At 41.8% G+C, this 19323-nt stretch overlaps 1 protein-coding gene across 4 annotated transcripts in view; it reads left to right on the top strand.

Moving 5' to 3' along the window:
• The window catches only part of TIAM1 (TIAM Rac1 associated GEF 1), a 260582-nt gene that overhangs the window by 62979 nt on the left and 178280 nt on the right, over positions 1-19323 (top strand). For 3 of the 4 annotated variants that reach the window (XM_073584569.1, XM_073584565.1, XM_073584567.1), the window contains one exon: positions 11627-11664. The exons of the other annotated variant lie outside the window; for it this stretch is intronic. The gene's annotated coding sequence lies outside the window, so the exon portion shown is untranslated. The remainder of the gene's footprint in view (positions 1-11626; positions 11665-19323) is intronic. 4 annotated transcript variants of the gene reach the window in all.

Consider the following 19323-nt stretch of genomic DNA (forward strand, 5'->3'; position numbering starts at 1 on the left):
GAATTACATAGAAAGCAAATGGTGCGTATGCTCAGACGCCACTATGTTTAGATGGTGCTGATCGTGGCTCAGTTCTCAGGATTGGTGGGGGTCAGACCCCCAGCAATCAAGAAGTTATCCCCCATCTTGGGTCTCATTCAGACGTCAGTGTTTTTGTCAGGTATGCAAAAGTAAATGGCCCGCGTTTCACCTGTGTCTGGCCCGCGTTTCGCCTTTGTCTGGCCCGCGTGAAAAAATGTGACTAAAAACACACATTAATGGGTACTTGGTTTAGCCGTAAAAAGCTGCTACCCCAAAGTCTGAGGCTGTACCAATTTGGGTAACGTATTAACTTGGTACAACTCCATTAATGCATCTGGCAGCAGCAGACTTTGGTGCAGGTGTGATAATTGGCCAGGGCAGGATAATTCTGCTCTTCAGTTCTGCATTTCATGTTTAATAGTTGTTTAAGGCTTACGTCGTCTGTGGTCACTAACCAACTCTTAGCTGAGGCTACCTAAGATGGGTCTTAAATGGAATCTGCCAGCAGGTTTTTGCTATGAAATATGACCACACCATGATGTGGGAGCAGAAACCCTGATTCCAGCGATATGTCACTTATTGGGCTGTATGCTGCTGTTTCAATAAAATCAGTATTTTATCCGCAGGAGAATCATCACTTTAGTGCCTCTTAGTCCACTGCTGTCTGCAGCCCCCTCTGATTGGCAGATGTGTGCGCTGTATATTGACAGCTGCCAATCAATGATGTGGCTGGGTTATACAGCTCAGCATTCTCAGCTCTGCCTGATCTGCAGCAGAGAAAACTGTGTCAGAAAGACAACCAGCAGCCCAGTAAGTCTTTCTTCCCTGCTTGTCAAGAAAGGACCAAAGCCATTATAATTAGCATAGTGATAGTGAAGAAGAAGGAAGGAAGAATAGACTTAAATTGTCAGCTGACAGAAGTGGAAGTAGACTGATTTGGTGTATAGATGACCTGCAGAACCAAGGGAAACACATGGATCAAAACTACTTGACACTGCAAGTGAGCAGAATGGCTAATAACAGGAATTGTGCTGTTATTTGTGGGATAACCCATTTAATTATTGAGCCACAGGTCAGACTAGCGGAAGTCTTCCGTCCTGGGTTACTCATAACTTTGTGTGTTGGCAAGAAGGGACTGAAGGAAAATAAACCCAGTTTTTTATTAGTGTTTTGCATGATGTTTTGAGATTAAACGGTTTGTATCAACCACAGGCTTCTGGCACCGAGGATGTTGGCAGAGCACTGTGGGATGCTGCTAGTAACGGGACTGCTGAGTTATATAGCAATTAACATGTGCAATACCACACGCTGAACACCACCTCTCCGTGTAGTGTCTGCTACCAGGGACCGCAGAACAGCTGAGCTGCAGTACCCGGGAGCAGCCACTACTCGGTGACTGGCGCTGTGCTGTTCTGCTCCATACGCTGGTTACATCTCGGTTACTTGTCTCCTTGCATCATTGTGTGCCTGTGTCAGTCCTTACTGTTTCTTGGATTCTATTCGTCAGCTAGTTATAGCTATATGCTCCAGTCTAGTATGACAATCTCCCTAATCCTGTAATAAAACTGTTTATATTTTTTTCTGACTGCCACTGTCTAAACATTTTTTTATTACTTTTTACAGTTTAGATTACTTAATGAATGCAATCATAAAGACTCTCAATTTTCCATTCTCTCCATGGAGACTGGTTTTGTTCGTCAAATCAAATGATCGTGCAGATGTGACAGATCCAACAAAACATGAACTTGTTTTGCTTCTGTTCTTCCATAGCAAAAAGCAGCATTATTGTGTACTGTTATGTGAGCGAATGATCTAAAAATTTCCAGGCGCCTGGGCCTCTGGGGCTGACCACATTTGTGGTTGGGGGCTGCTGCGAAGGTGAAGACTGATCACTGCAGTACCTTTATTCTCAGGATTGGTGGCAGTCCTAGAAATGATCCCCCCCCCTAATCACTTAATGTTGGCTCCTCTTGGGAGTATATTGCTAGAAGGAACTGATGAGGGGTGTGTCTGACAACAAGTTTGTCGACAGTTTCCAAAAGCAACCGGCAGCTTTGTGAATGCAGCTCCTGAGTATAATAAAGACAAAAAATTATCTGTATGACGTATGTAGACTTCTTTCGCCACATGCAGGGTCTCTTCATCTCCCCCCCCCCATCCTAGATGACGGCAGAGTCACACTTCTTCTGCGAGGAAGAGACATCATTTTCCGATAACTTCACCATTTTTCTGTCATTAGGACGTCTGTAGTTTTTTGCTTTATGGTAATGATTTTGGCGCTGCAGAGGTTAATCGCTGTTAATTAGGAAGCTCATGTTGACATTGCATGTAATACCGCTGAGATGCCACTGCCGTATTTGTTTTTCCTTGGCACCAGCACCCGGGTTATGCAACGTCTGCACGACGAGCGGCGCTCCTAGGGGGGCCAATTTACGGAGTAATGACAATGTCGTTCTACTCCTACCGGTAAAGCTGTGGATACGGACGCTGGAATGTTCTGGCTAACTTGGTGGATGTGGGCAAACTTATCTATTTTTTTTTTTTTTGTGTGGGGTAGAACACGTTCCCATTATGGTCCCTTTCTCACGTCTGCAACAGAAGGAAAAAAGGGCCGTACTAAAGTGGCCACTAAACAAGGTCCAGGGCTGCGCTGTTCTAACTGCTTAAGTGGCTTTGAATCCCCCTAGTGTTCTCATGTTGATGAGCTGTCCTATGGAATGGTCATCAGCATGTTAAGGCTTATTTACATGAATCGACCATAAACAACCACTGATCTTGTGATCGTTTAATATCCTGTTTACACGGGCAGACGATGTGCAATGAACGCTCAATGTCTATAGACTCCATTGTTCTCAACAGCACATGTTTTACATGATGTGCTGATAAGAATAATTTTTTTTAACGTGACAAAACGCTTGTTTATGATGCGGTCAGTAGCCTATTAACAAGCTTTCCCGAAAGTGGTGCTCCATCATTTTAGCATGTTATCGGGCCTCCTGGCTATGATCTACTTGATCAATTTCTCATTTATGGCTTATTTTACTGAAATGTTATACCCTTTTCACAGAGGGGTGTAGAAATATTAAAATCCTTTTCATTCTCCATACATGTATGGGGATCTGATACGTGTTACTGACTGTTGTCTCTGTCCTGGAGCCTATGGTTTGTTTCAGATCCGCGGTTCTTTTTAATCACCCCTACAAACTTCCTGAATGTGGTGTAGATTTATGACCCCCCCCCCCCCCCCCCGTGCAGCCAGGTCTCCTGCTCCTGTCCGCCTTGATTTTTATGGAACATGAAGTCTTCCCCCTTCCTGTTTGGCTCCACCAGCTGTGATTTTCTGTGACTGTCTATGGAGCTTTTTGATGTTTTTTTAGACCTTTTAATAATTATGGTTCTTTGAGCACCGCTGTTTTCATGAGGGATAAATGATGTCAGTTGTGAATGTGTCGCCTGACAGATTTACTGCCCCTCATTATGGGGTTTAATAGATATGTTTGGTTGTGTGAAGTGGTTGTCTTTCTGAGAAGCCAAGAAGACACGCAAATGTCTAAAACAACCGGGAGGGACAAAATGGGGTCTGAAGGGGTCCGTCTCTCCTGTGCCCTAGAGCCAAGACAGATCCAAAAAGTTCCTTTGGGTCATCTAATTAGATCTGTAATAGTTGGGGTCCATGTTGGAATTTTTGCATTGGGGACCAAAACCTTCCTGGACAGACATTATGCCAGTAGTCTATAGTAGAAAAATCTGCTGCAAATACTGATATATTGGCAGGAAAAACGAGGAATAAAATACATTGTGTTTTTGCAATTCAGATGTGTTTTTTAAAACACGTTCCGGTAAAACCCTGAAAGAATAGACATACTACAGATGTAAATCTGCAAGGAAAAGGTAAGCGACGTGTTCATGAGACTCCAGGAAAGCTCATTCACTTTGCTGTTACTAGAAAATCCTTGAGGTTATATGACAACTCTAAGCAGAAAAAGTTACAAAATCGCAGCGTGTAAACATACCCTTGGGGGGTGCTGGGTGTCAGAGAGATGGTATGATCAGACCAGGACCCTGCACGGTCAGGCACAGCCATGACACAGTACAGGGGCACATTTATAAGATTATCTCAGCACAGGAACATTTTTTTTTTTTTTTTTTAATCCCTTCCTATTGTAGACCTTATTTTCATTCCAAAATCTAGTGACTAAAATGACCTTTTGTTCTGGGGACAACTCCTTTTTAAGGCTAGCTCAGGTGGGTGCAGGCCTCCTGAGTATTCAGGTAGTGGCATTGCTACAACCAGTTGCCTGTATGTCTTCCCTGCTCGCCCCGCTCTTCCTGAGTACTCCCGTTCTCCAGCAGCAAGGTGCCTGACCACCAGCGTAACGTAGATCTGCCGTTCCTAAGTGCTCGAATATGACCAAAAATATTAGGAAATTACAAACTTTAAGATTTAACTGGTAAACGGGGTTGGGGCTGACATTAGACTGGCATCAGTGTAATGGTAGACCTGTGACTCCCTATGTAGTTTACTGTATGTGTTAATAAATACAATTGTGTAAACAGCAAGCGATCCAGAGACGGAACCAGGGAATCCAGATGTCCACAACACGTGTTTTGCACAGCGTGATTCATAAGAGGTTGAATGTAAGGTAGCAGGGGATCCTATTTATAGTGCAAATGGCCAATAATCAGCTTGGTGTACCGCTCCGAGAAGGCACAGCTTTTAGAAATAATTTGGATGAAGGCTGCAGAAGGCATCTTATGTCATACAGAAATATGTTAAAGTTTGGGCACCCCTATTAATGTTAACCTTTTTTCTTTAACAATTTTGGTTTTTGCAACAGCTATTTCAGTTTCATATATCTAATAACTGATGGACTCAGTTATATTTCTGGATTCAAATGAGGTTTATTGTACTAACAGAAAATGTGCAATCTGCATTTAAACAAAATTTGACCGGTGCAAAAGTATTGGCACCCTTATTTTCTTGATTTGAACACTCCTAACTACTTTTTACTGACTTCCTGAAGCACTAAATTGGTTTTGTAACCTCATTGAGCTTTGAACTTCATAGCCAGATGTATCAAATCATGAGAAAAGGTATTTAAGGTGGCCACTTGCAAGTAGTTCTCCTATTTGATTCTCCTATGAAGAGTGGCATCATGGGCTCCTCAAAACAACTCTCAAATGATCTGAAAACAAAGATTATTCAACATAGCTTTTCAGGGGAAGGATACAAAAAGTAGTCTCAGAGATTTAACCTGTCAGTTTCCACTGTGAGGAACATAGTAAGGAAATGGAAGAACACAGGTACAGTTCTTGTTAAGCCCAGAAGTGGCAGGCCAAGAAAAATATCAGAAAGGCAGAGAAGAAGAATGGTGAGAACAGTCAAGGACAATCCACAGACCACCTCCAAAGACCTGCAGCATCATCTTGCTGCAGATGGTGTCACTGTGCATCGGTCAACAATACAGCGCACATTGCACAAAGAGAAGCTGCATGGGAGAGTGATGGGAAAGAAGCCGTTTCTGCAAGCACGCCCCAAACAGTCGCCTGAGGTATGCAAAAGCACATTTGGACAAGCCAGTTGCATTTTGGAAGAAGGTCCTGTGGACTGATGAAACAAAGATTGAGTTGTTTGGTCATACAAAAAGGCGTTATGCATGGAGGCTAAAAAACACAGCATTCCAAGAAAAACACTTGCTAAATTTGGTGGAGGTTCCATCATGCTTTGGGGCTGTGTGGCCAATGCCGGCACCGGGAATTTTGTTAAAGTTGAGGGTCGCATGGATTCAACTCAGTATCAGCAGATTCTTGACAATAATATGCAAGAATCAGTGATGAAGTTGAAGTTACGCAGGGGATGGATATTTCAGCAAGACAATGATCCAAAACACCGCTCCAAATCTACTCAGGCATTCATGCAGAGGAACAATTACAATGTTCTGGAATGGCCATCCCAGTCCCCAGACCTGAATATCATTGAAAATCTGTGGGATGATTTGAAGCTGGCTGTCCATTGAACTGGAATTGTTTAGTAAACAGGAATGGTCACAAATACCTTCATCCAGGATCCGGGAACTCATTAATAGCTACAGGAAGCGACTAGAGGCTGTTATTTTTGCAAAAGGAGGATCTACGAAATATTAATGTCACTTTTATGTTGAGGTGCCCATACTTTTGCACCGGTCAAATTTTGTTTAAATGCAGATTGCACATTTTCTGTTAGTACAATATACCTCATTTGAATCCAGAAATATAACTGAGTCCATCAGTTATTAGATATATGAAACTGAAATAGCTGTTGCAAAAACCAAAATTGTTATAAAGAAAAAAGGTTACCATTAATAGGGGTGCCCAAACTTTAACATATGCCTGTAATTGAATGAGTGTTGTTCATCCAACTTGGCTGCAGTAAGGTACCTGCCTTCCTACTCCCTTTTGCTGTTCCAAGGTGCTATTTGCACCTTCAGATCTGCTGAATCCACTTACCTGCTAACCTACTTGTCTCTGCTAATCCAAGGTGCTGTCTGCACCCTCATCTCTGCTGATTCAAGGAGCTGTCTCCACTCTTTATTGCTTATATCGTTTCCAGCTTTCAAGGTCTATGTGCCAGTCCGGCATATTCAGCTCTACTGGTCCTTGATCAGCGCCTCGAGTTCGTCCGTTCAGCTCACCCTGATTTATGGCTCAGCAAATCCACCTCCCCATGTGTGCACATAACAGATACCTTATTTTTTTTGTTGTGACCTGAGGTCTCATTCAGCGTGGATGCTTGCTTTTTAAAGAAAGCACATTTAGAAGTGCACTGGCCCTCCCTCCTAGTATGATGTCCGAGTGGGGTGGCCCCTCAGTCCGAGTATATTTCCAGCCTGATTTGCAGTGGCTTGTACTGTATGACTGGCACCTCTTTTGTACAATTATAGTGCAAAATATACCAACTGGGACACACATCAATTCCTCCTGTTCGCTTTTTTTTTTTTCTTGCAACCACTGTGAGCCATTTTTTTTTTTTTTGGCCCCTCGGCACATTTTCATTAGCATAAGAACCTTGAATATTTCTCGCAATCTGAAGATGTTCTGTAAGTTAAGAAACGTCTCGCGTATTAATTAAACACCTGTGATGTTTGATCGTCAGCCGAGGAGCGTAGAGGAGGTAATGCAGGGGGATTACCAAATGCGGAGAGCTCGGAGGCAGAGCCCGTTCAAGAGGAACACGTCTGCAGGGACGGCCGCAGGCCAAGAACCGAAACATACGTCGTCTTCTCAGTTCCTGAAACGGTCTGAAGGCTTGTGGGGCGAGATGCTCATTTCTTCTTCTTTTTGAACGCGAAGCCAGAAGATATTTTCCTAAAATAGCTCGTTGTAAAACTTTTAGGTTCCTCATTAAGGGTAATTGTGTATTCCGCTTCCTACTCGACTGCGGCCTCTTGATGGCTTCTGACAGCCCACAGGAGCTCTCCCTTTACAGATCGCTGCGTGTGTACAAGAGGCATTTTTCTTGTTTTTTTTTTTTTTTTTTTTTTTTTTTCTTGAGGATTGTACTTGACCTTGTCGAAGCTCGATTATATGGCATTTTATCACAATAATTGCATAATTAGGGTAAGTGCCCACGTAGTTTTTAGGTTGTGCGGATTTTGGAGAAAAATCCGCAGGTAAATCCGCAGGACAAAAGACGGAGAAAATTCCGCAGGTAAATCCGCAGGACAAAAGACCTGCGGTTTCACACCTCGTAATGGATAAGGTGTGAAACCGCAGCGAAATCCGCACAAAGAATTGACATACTGCGGATTGTAACCTGCAGCAAAACTGCGCTGAAAAATCTGCAGCATGTGCACTGCGTTTTTTTTTATTTCCATAGGAAATAAAGGTACTGTACAATGCAGCAGAAACTGCAGCGTGTGCACATACCCTTTAAAAAAAAAAGTAATCTACTTTTTTTATATAAATATTAATAACAAATATATTTTATTTTTAAACAATAGAATAACTTGTAATACTAATAATCTTAGATAATCAGTATTAGAATAATCATACTGATATAATACTAATCCTAATCATTTTAGAAAATTAGTGTTAGTACGATTATTCTAAAGATTAGGATTAGTATTATATTGGTATGATTATTAGAATAGTAAAATTGATTCTACTCTTATAAATTATTAGTATATTTAGTTAGATTATGATTTTTAGTGTTAGTTTATTTCATTGGTTATTGTTTGTTAAACTGTAAAAAAAAAAAAAAAAACATGCAAAAACAGCTTTCCGTGCACCGCCTTCCATTGAGCCTGTGATAGGCTGTTGTGTAAAAACACAAGCCAATCGGAAGAGGCGGAGCTGAACCAATGATTAGACAGGAGGCGGAGTTCAGACTACCTCAGACCCCCTGTAGGCACTATATCTAAGCTGTTGTCACAGATCACAAGTATGCTTTACATGAACTGAATCAAAAAGGTTCCAACTGGCAAAATCTAGGCTATATTCGTTCATTTGAAATGGGTTTGATTTTCATCTGGGCATTTCTTTCAATAGAACTTGGTTTTACTGGTCTCATTTTCCACTGCAAGATATAGCTTCTTTTTGGTGTGCCTACCATTCTACGCTCAGGAACGGTCGTGATTTTATGTTCAGGTTTTCTCCCAACAGCATTCTGACAGCACTACAGGTGCTGGAACTTTATTTTCTCTGTCTTTTGCTGCATTCATTACAGCTGCCATCGTTCTGAGCTGAAATCTCACCTCTTTATTCTACCTATACAAGGTTTGACAGATGGAGTGGGGAGCGGCGCTGACCTCACCTCCTGTAATGTCCCCTTGATTTGCACCTAGTGGAGACAGATGGTGGACCAGGACTTTTTACTCTTGAAAAATTAATCTAATTTTTAAATTGTCTAATGAGCACTTTTTCAAATGAGATCAAGCGTTTATTTAAGGACACTTTTTTTTGTTGTTGTTGTTGTGAAACCATGATCTAATCCTGTTGCAAGGAACAAGATGCCAAATGGGCCAATGTCTGGGTGGGGATTGATCATCTGGTTTGTTGATTATTGTTCCTCCGACAAGCGTTACAGCTGCACTGTTGCCTGCCAGATGATGATGGATGAGTCATCACTCCGGAGAACGCATTTCTACTCCTCCGCAATCCATTGGTCATAGGCTTTACATCACTTCAGCCCACACTTGGCTTTGAGCACTGGGATCTCGGGCTGTATGTCCATGGAAACCCGTTCCATCGAGGATTCTGATGAACACTTGTTGCTTTCCGAAGAAGCGCTGTAGTAAATCCGGCTATTTAAAGCCGAGCTGTCACAATGTCGCCATACAAACTGCATACATTAATATATATCTGACCTGATGATGCTGGTATACTTACAACCAGTCTGAGGTAGTGTTTTTATTTTTTATTTTTCTCCCTTTAGAGTCCAGCGTCCGACTGGCGATGGCTAGTGAGTGCAAGTGTATTCAGCCCTCACCACCCAGTCTGACGGCTGCAGTTTGCTCTGAGCAGCGGGAGTTCCGCTGCCGGGAAGAGGGACCTCGTCAATCAGTCTAGATTGGGTTTCATAAATTAGGAAATTATGCACATCTTCCCAGTCTGCCCCTCTGAGGCGTTCCTGGCTTACTGGTCTCTACCGACTTGTCATGTTGTGGCCGGGGCTTAAGTACAGACACCGGCGGGGTATTCGGTGATATCATGACACAAGAGGCAGAAGGGGGAGCATACCGAATATTTTCTTTTTCATTTTAGGTGGTATAATCTGTTGTGAAAAATTCACAGGAAAATCCACACTAAAACCTGCACCATCTTCTGGCAAAAATGTTACCGGTGGATTTTCTTGCAGATTTACATCTGATTTTTCTTTTGGAGTCATCCACAACAGACTTAACAGGTTACCTTTTTTATTTTTTTATTTTCTGCAGTGTAAGGCTTTGTGCACACAGCATGTTCATTAATTTTGCAAAAAATCTCTGGTTTTGCCACTATGTTCATTGTATTAGGATGCTCCGGAAAAAAACGCGAAAAAAAATGCGGATTGCCTGCGAAGGAGTCGGCTTTTGCTCAGGAAAATTCTGCTTACGTGGGCACATAGCCTAAATCTGGATGCGTTCAAAATGCAGGTTTTGATGCTAGTGCTTTTTTTTTTTTTTTGTTTTAATGCGTATTACATGCCTGCTTTTGTCAACAGTACATGTTTAATAAAGTTAGTTTTATTCACAAAGAAGGCAGCGAAAAAACACAAAAAATCATTTTTTTGCAGAATTTTCTCCATATTCTTTTTGCTTTCAACATGTGTGTTAAAAAAAAAAAAATTTAGATGCTGCAGATTTCAAATTGTTGGGGGGAAGTAATCGTGTACTTGAGATTTCAGAAATGTCGTTGCTGCTTTTGCTGGTGCTGTAAAATGGAGCTTTCTGCAGTAAAAAAAAAATAAGAAAAAAATACTCTGGTTGTGAACTTGGCCTTAGGCTGATTTCACACTTTCAGCACGAGACTGATAAGTATTGGGCAGGAGACGTGTGACCAGTCTAGACATCGCGCTCCATACTTGTCCTGTGAATATCAGAAGTGTAAAGCCAGACTTAATATTGAGAAGGAAGCATCGAACAAGGACAAGGCTTTTTTTTTTTCTTCTTTTAAAGGTTTCTTGTCTTTGAGTAGCAATAAATCAGAATTTAGAGGTAACTGCAGATGACGGTGCAGCTGTGTTTTCTAGCGGGCGGACATGTAATCTTGTCCCGCCTGTTTCATTGCAGTGGCGGACTGATGGCATCACGTTCACAGGTCCCGTCTGTCCTTCCCATGGGAACCTCTCTCCATGTTGTGCCTGCTGCTTGCTCTGACTTGTTAAGTCTCTTTCCTGTTTCCCAGCACCATTCATTTTTAATATTGTAATCTTATAACCTGGATCACAACAGCTGTGAAAGCATTTTTCCATTTTGTCTTGGTCAGGAAAAAAAACATCCTGTGAGCGTTGTCACCAGAGAGAGTTACGATTCGGTAACAGCATGGTGCAAGATTCAGGAGCTGCTCACTCTTTAATTTTTTTTTTTTATTTATTTTTTTAATCTAAAGTTGTGGAATGCTCCACAAGTGTCAGTAATTTTAGAGCCAATGTTGGGTGAGGCTGAATCTGGTTATAGGTGGCACTAGAGTTCTAGTCCTCTTCCTCTGTGAAGAGGCAATATGGTTATTTAATTTCCCAGAGGAGCACTACGTGGCCTTTAAGTCTCCTTACACTGTCAGGCATGTCTCTCTCCACAAGGAGACATTACCTCTTGGGAGTCCAGGTAATCCAACACATCGGTTGTCTCAAGTTATCGTGAACATCTCTGGCCTAAAATACGAGACAGACCTCGAACAAACCTTTCATGGTCTCTGGTAACAAGTTACTTTCTCAAAACTTCTTGTGTATGAATTGGTGTGAACCTATTGACAGTTATGCAAAAAAAAAAAGGTACTTTACGAACAAGAGGCACAAAGGAATTTGGGTCGTCGAAGGAGTCAGGAACTGTATATTAGAAAAATATTTTCAATTTTTTTTTCTGTGGTTTTTTTTTTTTTTATCTTCAGTTTTAAGGACTGTTATATTTTAGTCTCTTGTCTTTTACAGATCTTATATGCTGCACTGTGCCTGAAATCCATGGACTTGTAAGTATAAAGCAGACCTCAATCATTTATATGTATATACCTTAGCTCAGTAGAACGCAGTGACGTAATTCTTTGCTTAAAGTGTTTTTAAAGGGAACCTGTCACTATGAAAATGCCCTCTAATCTGCAGGCAGCATGTTGTAGAGCAGGGGGAGCTGAGCAATTTGTTATATAGTTTTATGAGAAAAGACTCAGTATTGCTTGTGTTATGATCATTTAATCCTCAGCTCTTTCTGGAATTTTTGGTCCAGTGAGCGGTCCTAGCAAGGATTGACTGCTATCGCCATCACTGATGGGACCGCCCACTGGACCAAAAACCCCAGAAAAAGCAGAGGTGTAAATGATCAGAATATGAGTTATATTGAATATGTTCTCACAAAACCTATATATCAACCTGCTCAGCTCCCCCTGCTCTGTAACATGACGATTGCAGATTACGCTGCATTTTCATTCTGATGTGTTCCCTTTAAAATGTCTATATGAAGTTCTTCACCTAGTATGGGTGGGGGAATTGCATCTTCATCATCCACTCTACATGTTGAAGAAAACTCCTCAATCACAAAATAAGTTTATCCATTAGAACACTGTAAATGGAAGACGGGGAAGGTGAGAGGAGGGAGATGTGGCTGCAGCTTCTTGCTCAGTGTTTCAGTTGAACCGCATAGCGAGGAATGGCAGAGGAGAGATCTGATTGGCTGTTAAAGAACACAGCGTGGCTCTAGCATCACACTGGAAATATTCTGGTCACTTAGAATGGATAGAAAATAAGCAATTACAAAAGAATGAGCTACTCCTTAGACTACATTCACTGTCTATTCAAAACTTTAAATCTTATCCCAGTATTTTTTTTTTTTTGTAAAATACTAACTCATGAGCAATATTCTAGAGGAGGAGTAATTTAGTTTAATGCTGGCTTAGTTGCATTCTTCCTTTTTAATACTGGGCAACTGTTTATAGCGGACCACCAGTTCTGTACATGCTCTTTGAAGACAGGGGGAAGGTTTCTGACTTTCTGTGATCTAAAGTGACATCCTACAAAGGACACGTCTCCTCCTTACCCAGTTCCACTCTTATTTCCATTTGTGTCTCCCTCCTTTACTCCTTGCAGTAATAGTTAAGTCCATGCAGTTATTTATTGCAGAGCTATGCAGCTACGTTGACGCATAATACCAGTCTATACTGTCTGAGCGCTATGTGCAGAATATCCTTTGTATTGTATAAAATTGAGCTTTGCTCTGTCTGCTCTGCCTTCTGCTTGTAACAGCTGACGGGCAGAAATGATCACAAGCAGGGAAGACAAACTATAGCTGCATCACATATTATACATGGAGACCCTGCAATGTGAGACTGCAGTACCTAGGATATACAGAGACTTGGCAATGTTGGAGGACAGAAGTTTTGTTGCAGATCTATCACTGCTGCTTTGGGTAGGACTTAAAGCAACGTAGCATGATGCCAGTTCACACCGTTTGCAAACCCAAAGCTAGGGAAATGTAATGTGCTGTTCTACCCTATTGCTGAGGGGACGGAGGAGTCAACAAGGCAGACAGGAAAGATATTGTACAAGAGGAAGACATAAAGCATACATTAAGAGGGGAAAAAGCTGGAGTGCTTCTCCGATGTGTTTGGTGTGATTTAATACAGTCATCAAATGAGGCAGTGAAACTGACAAACTAATTACAAAGGATTACTGCAAAGATCACGGTGGGAGTTATTCTTGATGTAACTTAATACTTTTTACTGTAATTAGGAAATGATTGTAAAGTATTCATGTTCTTGTGCACCTGACTCGACTCCAGGGTTAGGGCTCCTCCGCCTGCTCTTTACTCTATGGCTGCTGCCCTTTGCCGCTCTCCGCATTGGGCTTTACAAGTTGCTTGGTTTATATCACTGAAAATCTTCTACGCCGCCTATATGGGCACAAAGCTCCTAGAAAGGTGAATAAAATGATATCTTGATCTGACGTTTTAATCCAGAGAAATCCATGTTTTTGTTAACCCCTTTTAAGGACCTATGACATATAGGTATGTCCTAGGTTACCTCTCTCCCTTTGAAGCGGGCTCTGTTGCTGAGCCTGCATCTCTTCAGGCATGTCACAGCTGATTTGATAAGCTGTCATGTGCCTTTAACAGCCATTGGTGGAATTGTGATCCACCTGCGGCTGTTATCAACATGTTAAATGCCACTGTCAATCTCTAAGACTAACCCCGGCCATCGGCGCCTGTCACATGATCGCGGGGCACCGATGGGTTGGCATGACCACTGTGGCTCTGTCGAAGACCCCCATGCTTGTCACTGCTGATCTGCAGTGAGCGCCGCCCTGTAGCCGGCGTTCAGAGCAGATGATCACTTCCACTACAAGTAGCAAGGCAGAAGCCCTGCCATATGTAGAACAAGTGATCAGATGATCGCATCTTCAAGGCTCCTAAGGAGACTATTGAAGCAATAAGTGAAAAATTTTTTTTTAAAAATATAAAAAAAAGTTCAAATCGCCCCATACAAAACAAGAAAAAAAATACACATTTGGTATCGCTGTGTTCAGAAACGCCCGATCTATGAAAAAATGGAAAGAATCAAATTGGTAAACGGTGTAACGAGAAAAAGAAATAAAATGCCAGAATTACGTTTTTTTTTTTTTTTTTTCTTTTGTTCCTTTTTTTTGGTCGCCGGAACATTGCTACAAAATGCAATAACAGGCAATGAAAAGAAAGATCGGGTCTACTCCAAAATGGTATTGATTAAAAAAGTCAGCTCTGTGGACCAAAAATAAGCCCTTACCCAGCCCCAGATCCTGAAAAATAAACTCTCTGGGTCTCGGAAAACGGTGTTTATTTTTTTTTTTCTCCACTTAATTAAAAAAATAACCTATGTATTTTTTCCTATTTTTTTTTAATTTTTTTTTATTTTTCCCAATGCATAAATGGTAAAATCAGTGGTGTCATTCAAAAGTACAACTCGCTCATCTTGCATAAAATAAGCCCTCACACGCCCATATTGACTGAAAAATATAGCTTTATGTCTCTGGGAAGAAGGGAAGTAAAAAAACCAAAACTTCAAAAATGGAAAATTCCAAGCTGGTGAAGGGGTTAGTATGTAGATGAGCAGTTAAGATCTATGGGCTGGACATAGATCTCTCTGAGAACTTGCCTCCAGAACTTATTTAATATGAAAGAGGAAGTTACCAGTGTGAGACATGTAACGACTGACAGTCTGCTCTCCTGATATACATGTCTCACACTGGTAACTTCCCCTTTCATTTACAATAAACTCTGGAGGCATTTTCATGGGTAGATCTATAAGTCTGTCCCATAGATCTTAACAGCTCTTTTACATATTAAGAATCACTTGGATTTTCTCTGGAATAAGGGTATGTGCACACACTGCAGATTCACCTGCGGGTTTTTTCCCGCAGAACCGCAGGTAAAACCGCAGGTAAAGTGACCTGCGGTTTTGCTGCGGTTTGGCCTGCGGTTTTGCCCTGCGGTTTGACACCTGGACAATGGAATAGGTGGCAAACCGCAGCAGAATCCGCAGAAACAATTGACATGCTGCGGAAAAAAACCCGCAGCTTTTCCGCAGGTAAAAAACCGCATCGTGAGCACTGCGGTTTTGAAAACCCATAGGCTAACATGGTAAAGTACCATGTCTGCGGAAATGCTGCAGTTCTGCAGGGCCAAAACCGCAGCGTGTGCACATACCCTAAAACATCGAATCTCAGACGTGAAGATGGTTTTATTCATCTTCCTATGATCTACATGTCCATATTGACGGCTTAGGGGGGGGGTTTATGCTACTGACAGATTCCCTTTTAAGGTTGACTTAGACACACGTGGCTCCGAGTATTTTAATCAGTGTTGTGTTCGTTTGTTTTTTCTTGGAGTTTACCATCTAGTTCCTTCAGCTGTAATCATCTTCGCCAATTCCTGTGTTTTCTACAAATCGCATCAATTGTTTCCCTTTCTGTTGTAAAGATTATGAACGGTTATTTAAAGACTGTTCACGTTACGCCTGAATTTCTTCAACTTGCGTCTACATCTTGGTCCAGACCTTCCGTTTAACCCTTTATCTGCTCTCTATGCTCATGGCTCTGTCTTCTGGTGCGTCCTGCTCAGGTTGCTTGTCGTTCAGCATAGCCCTTTGTCCAGGTCCTTCCCTCTTTGCCATTGCCCTCCATCCATGTGTTCAAACTTGACCATTAGCTTGGCGGATCCATCTCACCCGGTGAACCCACACAATCGGGGGGTTATCTCTACAAAGCCCATTACTAATCTGAAGTAATCCTGTAACTTTGCCATATGACCACCGTGAGTGAACACATCATATATCCTACCGGTATGTCATTATGGTGCTAAATATGTTTTGGATCTACATTTTGTAACGGTTTTATTTTTATGATTCTTCATTTGCATTTAATTTATTGTTTTATTTCTGCAACGTCCTGTGCAGATCAATGTGTCTCCATGGTAACAGACTGCACCCAGACTTTTGTAGTCAGGTCCCGCAGTCCTAGTTGGACTCGGTTGGAGAGTTTCTGGTACATACGTAAAACATGTCCATAGAGTCCCCACCGTGTAGCGCGGAACCAAAAATTTGGGGTAAAAGCAATCATTAGTAGGTGCCAATCTTTCCCCAGAAGCAGGTGTTGGTTTTTTTTTTTTTTTTTTTTTGTCATTCGAAAGAGTTAAATTTCTCTGGAAAACAATGCCTAATGCTGTAGCATTGGTAGAATAATCCTTGCGTCTCCATGACACATGAGAGATTGTGAAGTCTTTACACGTTCCCTGCGCAGTAGATCGGCCCACTCAGTGCCGCTTTCTCTCGGCTGGATCATTCTCTTCTAGTGTTTAGTAGTTTATAATGTGTGTGTTTTTTTTTTTTTTTCTCTTTTGTATAATAGATCAACTTGTTACTTCATTTTTTTTTTTTATTTTTTTTTTATATTTTTATAGTATTTTCAATGTTGGCATTCTAGTCTTATGTAATATACAATTGCCGCACAGCTCGGGGGGGTGGTGTTTTTGTCGTACAGGCCCCCCACTATAGCATTGTGTCGGGATGAATCAGGAGCGCCGGGTGCTGCAGTTGTGTAACGCTGACATCTGACGCCTCTGTTCCATCCTAGCGGGATGTATGGATTATGTAAATACCGTAGTGTTTTTCCTGTAGCGTGCGCTACATCTGTAGAAATACCGAGACCTTCATACCGCACAAAAGAGTGTGCTGTAATGAGGCCGGAGTATACAGCATGTCAAGGTAAAGGGCCACTTTATATGAACGTTCTAGCAAGTGTTCACTGTAATGGATCTAAAGGGGAAAAAAAATTAAGTGAATATAGTAAATTCTTTTCATTTTTTTGTCTTGTTTCTTTAACCTATTTTCAGAGCACTTTTAGGATGATTTTTCATATTATCGAGGTCATTGTCTTTAGTCTTGAATTTAGTTTTTACTTTGGCCTCTGTGCCCCATAATCGGCTGATACTACTTTTTTGTAGAGATCACTTCTAAGGAGCTATCTCTTTATCTTCACAGACAGGATTATAATGAAAGGTATTACCTAGGTACAGGTAATACCGTAACCATTCCTAATGGGTGATGTCACAGCTCACCTCTTCCTCCTCTTGTACAATGACTGATAACACCCCTGTGTACTGTAGATAACACTGCATCCATCTTTCACAATAGGTGATATCACAGCTCACCTCCTCCTGTACAATAACTGACATCACCTCTATATACAGTAGATAACACAGAATCCTCCTTTACAATAGGTGATATCACAGCTCACCTCCTCCTACTCCTGTACAATGACTGGTAATACCTCTATATACAGTAGGTGCCTCGGGATTCAGTATTGGTCATGTGGTGTAGTAACCACTGTCCGCTAGGGGGTGCTGTGTGGATGTCCCAAGAGAGAGGATAAATGGCAGAATACTGAAGGGCCGTTATGTATCTCAAAGTGGTGGCTTTGAGATGGAGACTTATGTGTTGATCAGCAGTGATACTGCTGAGGTGCTGCTTTAGTGTGTCAGGGAGAAGTCTCCAGGTAAGGTAACTAGGGAGATGGGTGGGCCAGTTACCTACAAACCCACCCAGGGGGTGTTTAAAGAACACTGTTGTAAAGAGTGTGAGTGGTTGAAGGACAGGGATGAGGGCATAGTCATGTGACCCGGTGGGCGTGGCTATGGACCGTATAATGTGCCAGGGTAGGTCACTTGTGGTGAATGCAGGGACCTGATTGGTCCGTTTGGAAGGTTTTGTGTGGCTACCTTCCTGACAGCACGTGTGGACGCTGTGTTTAATGGCTGCAAGTGCCTGAGAGTTCCCTGGAGGGAATGAATGTCTGCAGTATGGAGAAGCAGCCATAAGAGAACCCTGACTGGGTGAGATATAACTGTGAGGCTGAAAAGCCTGCGTATTGGACGTTGCTAACAGAGTGAAGCTCTGTCATGGACGCTTTGCTGGTTATATATTGCTGGTCATGGTTTATGATGATTAACAAACCGCACCGACTATACTGGTTTATGGAAAACCTGTGCCGGCTCTGATTTTGTGGCTGCCGAGCGAGTGATCCCCCTACTTAAATGACAGCGCTACCTCAGTCATTTTACAGCTCACCTCCTCCCTCTCCCTGCAAATTAATCTGCGACTACGACTAGGTCACAGATCATGTCCATGATGACACAGTAGAAGTGAACAGAAGTCGATGCTTTATTTGCAGACCACAGGATCTTATTTCCATGTCTTTTCTGCAGCTCAGGCAAGATGTCTAGGTCGCGTTCATGTACAGAAAAATCTGTTGTCGAAAATATTTATTTTCTGAACTTTTTTATCTCATTTTAAATACGGTAGTTGGGGATAATCGGCCATCAGGTGCCAAGAACAGTCGTGGGTGGATCAGTGTTCTGCTCTCTGCTGTTATTGTTAACATGTTAAATTCCGCTGTCAATCACTGACAGCGACCTTTTACATGCGCCGGCCGGTGGGTTGTCAAGACTGCCGGTGGTCTGCAGAAGACCCCCTTGCCGGTCATTGTGAATTTCCCGTGGATGTCGGCCCGTGGCCTGTATTCACAGGAGAATGTGATTGTTGCTATACATGGCAGCCCTGAACTCCGTCTGATCACCTGTGCTACACACAATTGCAGCTTCAAGTCTCCTAAGGGGACTATTGAAGTCACTTTTTTTTTGTTTTTTTTTTTTTCCCAAGTTTAAAAAAAAAAAATTTTTTTTGCAAGTTCAAACCGCCCTCCCCCAATCAAAAATGAAACGATAAAAAATACACACTTGATATTGCTGCTTAGATATTTCTGATCAAAATATAAAAGCCAGTGCGGTAATTTGATCTTTAAACGACAGAACAAGGAAAAAAAAAATCAAAACTCCTGAATCTTTTTTTTTTTTTTTTTGTTTTAGTTTTTTTTTTTGTTTGTTTGTGCCGCAACATTGCAATAAAATTCAATGAGAGGAAGTCAAAACATCATGCCTACACCAAATACCGTAGTTTAAATAAAAATGTCAGCAGAAGCTGCAAACAGTTAACCCTTTGCACAGCCCCCGATCCCCAAAAATGAAACTGCTACGGGTCTTGGTGACCAAAGTGAAGTTATTTTTATTTTCTTACAAATTTGTGTGTTTTTTTTTTTTCTTTTTTTTTTTTTTT

The sequence above is a fragment of the Dendrobates tinctorius genome, unplaced genomic scaffold (assembly GCF_039654945.1).
Source record: "Dendrobates tinctorius isolate UK_male_01 unplaced genomic scaffold, ASM3965494v1 ptg000084l, whole genome shotgun sequence".
NCBI lineage: Eukaryota > Metazoa > Chordata > Amphibia > Anura > Dendrobatidae > Dendrobates > Dendrobates tinctorius.